Raw genomic sequence first — 5,140 nt, 5'->3', positions numbered from 1 at the left:
TAATTTGTCATAGACAATTACTCCAAAAGTCTGATACCCAATTTGACATTGTTGAAAAAGTGGGGTCATAGAAACTTGGAGGAGAAGCTCTAAGACATTTCTAAAGATATTATCCTTAAAACATTATTTTCCCCCCACTCAGTTTTACTGAGTTTGATATTGGGTTATAAGCAAATCCGTTCCTAAGATACAACAGAGCCTTGGGCGAGAATCTACAACCAGCCAAGTTGAAGAGTCTCCAAAGAACCTTCTGTAAGATGGTAGTAGATCAAACTAAGAGAAACAAAAGTGATTTTTGAAAAGCTTGTGTTCATTTACTTAATTTACACTTTTTAAATAATTTCTAAAGAGTCATGGAGTAGCGGAAGGTGTTAGTTTAGAAAAGGTCCATTGAACAGTCACAATTTCAAACATTGTGACTATTAAAAGGTAGTTAACAGTTAATGATTGTTAACTTTGGATAGTGCCTCTTAATCACACCTGATCAAATCATTGTTTCAATGGTCAGCCTCGCACCAAAAGTCAAAGTCACTCTTTGCAAATCATGCAATTGCGAAGCCTCTAAAGCACCTCATTGCGCAACACACGCGCGTACGTGCATGTTGTGCAATAGCAAGCCTCCATACTCTCCTCTTATATTTTTAAGGAGTGTAAATAAACTCCTATTTTAAAACCAAAATAAATTTAGGCTGCGTTTGGAAACGATTTAAATAAATGTGAATGCAAATATGTAGAGTGTAAAACGATCCACATAAATTGCAAAGTTGGGTTTGTTTTGCACAAACAAATTTACCTTCTTACCAAATAGACTTTTAGCTATAATGGATGCAAACATGAATTTCAATAAAGCATATGTCTTTTTTTTTTAATGATTCTAACATATAAGGACAACATTTTGCTCTAAATATCAATAAAAATTAATACTTTTACGTATAATCAAAATGGGATAACTTTTATTAGAAAAATATCATAAAAGGGCAGTCACTCATCTTCCTCCTCTACCTCTGTATTCACCCGCTTCGATAGTGTAGGAGGGGGCAGAGGAGGCATTCCTATGGACTACTTTGCCTCTGTATCTAGCTTTGAAGAACTGCACATCTCAACTTCCATTAACGTTGAAATGGAAATATCCATCCATCGAGGCTATACCCCACTCTATCTTGTGCACCTAAAGAAGAAACCCACTCTATCTTGTGCAACTAAAGAAGAAACCCAGAATACATCGATTGATGTGAACCTAGTAGAACTACCAATGCTGGAGGAAGTACCGACGTACACCGTCTTCCTGATTTGATTCGCTACAATCCCCGCAGCGACAAGTACCAGTGTACCACGTTGTCTGCATCTGAAGCACAGATCTGTAAACTGTAGGCCTTTGCCTTGACGAGTTTGTGAACCTGAAGTTTACGATCGTCTTTCTCTACATCTAGTACATGGTTGTCGAGGAAGAGGATTTACACAGTTTTAGTTGATAGGGTGGTAGGCCATCGTTGGAGGACTTATAGGCAGAGGAAGATGATGAACAATGACACTACCTTTATTTGATATTTCCCCCCAAAAATACCCCTTTTTGGTTATTATATAAAAATAGTATTTTTTATTGATATTAAGGGCAAAAAGTTGCCCTTATATTCTATTATCCCTTTTTTTTTATCAAAAGCCCACTTGAATGCAAATTTAGGTCTTTTTTATTGAAGTACTTTTACATCTTATTATCAATATAAATATGCATTGAAAAATGTGTTTTTTGTCATTTGTCAATGCATAAATATAATGTTGACAAACACAGGCAAAAGTGAACTAGAGTGCAAATTTACCATGAACTAGGATTTACACTCCATTTTGCATTGTTTCCAAATACAGTCCTAGTAATTTTCCAATGTGGGACAAATTGAAAACTGGTTTTAGTAAGAAAAAAAAACAATTTTCCAAAATATGTGTGCATGTATGTTTTTCATGTAACTTATCAATTAAACCCTATTAGATTTAATCTCTAATAAGATTAAAATCCAGCAGACATCTTGTCCAATTATCTCATGTTAGAGTTTGCATCCAAATAACAATTAGATTGGATGTAGATTTAACCCGACTCAATCTAATTTTATTATTATTATTATTATTATTATTATTATTATTATTATTATTATTATTATTATATAATCGTATATATATGTAGATATTACTTGCATCAAATAAAGGGTAACATATAAGCTCACATTATGTTATCATATTTAATTTTTATCAACTACACAAAATTGAAGGTAAATATCTGTAATAAATATATTAGTGGACCCCATGCGATGCATGGAAAAATCAAAGAATTGATTAAATATTATTTGAAAGATGTCAGGGGAGTTTTTATTTTATTATTTCCAAAGGTCGACATAGCTTAAAAAACAATAATTACTATAGCCGATGATATCTGGATCTAATGAATATTGTTTTATTAATAAACAATAGTATTTCCATTGTTCTTTTGAAAAATTACAAAAGCAGGTATCATATAAAAAACTTGACCGAATAAACAAAAACAAAATAAATTATGCAAACAATCTAGATTAATTATACATTTATGAGTAAATAATACAAAAAAGAATATAATATTTGTGCTCTCAAAGCAGGGGAAGGACATACCTGATTCATTGTTTGCAGTTGGTGAGAGGCATTTGAGCAGAAAATTGAGAAGAGTGAATGAGAGAGCTACAAGGGAAAAATGGAGAAGGATAATCTTCTGAGATTCTTAAACAGGAATGATACTTATCGATTCTTTCCCAACTATAATATGTTTTCAATTAGAATGCGATGCTTGGCTTTCGGGATGGAAATTTTTCCCATTTCTCTGATCCCTGTGGGGATCCACTCCGAATGAGGTAGGGATGCGATGATTTATCTCCTATGGGGATGGAAATGGAGAAATTTTCATCCCGGTTGGTGGGGATGGAGAGAGCATTCCCCATTGTGGGGACCCCTATATCTGCCCCATGGGATCCCCACTAAAATAATGTATATATGTGTGTATATATATATTAATATTTTAAAAAATATGATTGAATATTTTTTAATAAGATTGTAAAACTTATTAAATTCGAACCCTACATGCGAACCCATAATTGTTTTGAAATCATTCTGATGCTCATGATAGAATATTCTCCTCAATTCAAAATCAATTTTTTGATTTTTTTCTTTAAAATCGGAAAATAAACAACTAATCAATATCACTCTCTTCCTCATGCAAAGTACGAACCCATTTGTGAAAATGAAATTTGATTTAACAATTTTTCTGACTCCTGAGAATCATTCAAATATTAGGTCCATTTGGTTCACATCTGGAATTGGAATCCTTTGGAATCAGAATTGGAATAGTCTATTTCCATAGTATGTTTGGTTCAGACAAGAATGAGAATGGGAATTTGAATCAATAGGAACAGTATTTCATTCCCAAGAGAGGGAAAGGGAACGATCATTTTCTATTCCAGAAAGAATGGGAATGGGATTTCGATTCTGTTCGACCAAATAGTTAGAATAGGAATGGGCTATTCTAATTCTGATTCCAGACCCCAATTCCCACAAATCAAACGGGCCTTAATTGAGTAATTAAATTACTTAGGCTCAGTTTGGAAGCAGTACAAATGCAAATATGTACATCGTAAATACATACAAAATAATACAAAATATAAGGTTTTACACTCTACATATTTGCATTTGTACTCCTTCCAAACTCAACCTTAGGGTCCATTTGGTTTGCAGTTAGACTCAGAATCAGAATGATCTATTCCAATAATCTACTTATTTCAGATAAAAATGAGAATAAGCAGTGGAATCAGCAGCAATAAGATTTCATTCTCAAAGTAGAGATAGGAAATGGACATTTCTTTACATTGGGAAATGCCATTCTAGCAAGAACGAAAATGGAATTCTAATTATGTCCAACCAAACAATTGGAATCTAAATATTTCATTCCAATTCTAATTCTGGACCCTATTCCCACGAACCAAATGGAGCCTTATTAATGGAAAAATGCTACAAGTAATGAATGTGCATGACATGACTTTAGCCTCATCGTTCAGACCGTCTCGTTTGAAGCCCAAGTTGACTCAACCAAACAATGGTCCCTCTAGATTTCTTAGGCAGCCAAAATTGAATACCTACGTAGAATTGATTGACGAAGACGGTTATGCTATGCATTGATATATCATCTTTTTTTTGACAAGTGGGGTGGGGACACCCTTAATTATTTAATCTAATCTAATCACAAAGCTAACTTTCACCAACTTCAACTTTTCAGAGTTGGGCCCCATTTCTTTAAAAGAGTGGGCCCCCAATTTTTTGCCAATGCAAATAACCTCCAACAGCCATTAGTTAAAGAAAAGGGGGTTTCTATCATTCAGAAATTCATAATTCATAATTCAATCGCACAGTTAAGGTGAATATTTAGGCATAGGTGGATTAAATACTAAAAATTCCGAATTTAAAAGGGTAAATTACAAACAACCTCTGTGTTAAAGTTAAATATATAGCCTCCTGGATTTTGTTTGGAGATAAGGACCCATCTGAACTTCTAAATTCTTGCAAGTTAGCCCTTTTTCGTTAGCATTCCGTCAATTAAGGCTGAGTTTTGTTTAAAAGAAAAGGGTAAGGAAATGAACGGGATTTCAAACCAAATACAGCTTAAACACCATGAAATATTCCATTAAATATTTCTAAAATCCCAATTAACCCTTATTTTATGAGACCACTTTGCTCTTTTAACTTTAATTTTCTAAAATCACACTCTCACATTTTTTTTCTCAACTCTCTTCTAACAAACTTCATCCCTAAAATGCCTTGAAAACAGTTTATGCCTTAGAATAGAAAGGTTATTTTTCATCATTTTTAATATCTATTGATGTCTGCTATAAAATATTTAATAGGCAATTTAATAATTTTAATTTCACAATAAACCCCATTAGCGGATCAGTAGGGGTGCAAACAGAATCCGATCTTATTTTGAATTTTGGATTAGATTAGATCGGATATAGGATCCAATTGAAAAATTGGATTAAATTCGGATCACCCCTATCTGATCCTATTTTGTTGGATTTATTTTTTTTTGGATTGGATATAGGAAATCAGATTGAATTCATATCACTCCTATCCAATC

This window comes from Nelumbo lutea, chromosome 3, assembly GCF_056320005.1.
Source record: "Nelumbo lutea isolate HS-2025 chromosome 3, American lotus-T2T, whole genome shotgun sequence".
In the NCBI taxonomy this organism is placed as follows: Eukaryota; Viridiplantae; Streptophyta; class Magnoliopsida; order Proteales; family Nelumbonaceae; genus Nelumbo; species Nelumbo lutea.
Note: the sequence above shows the minus strand (reverse complement) of the source record.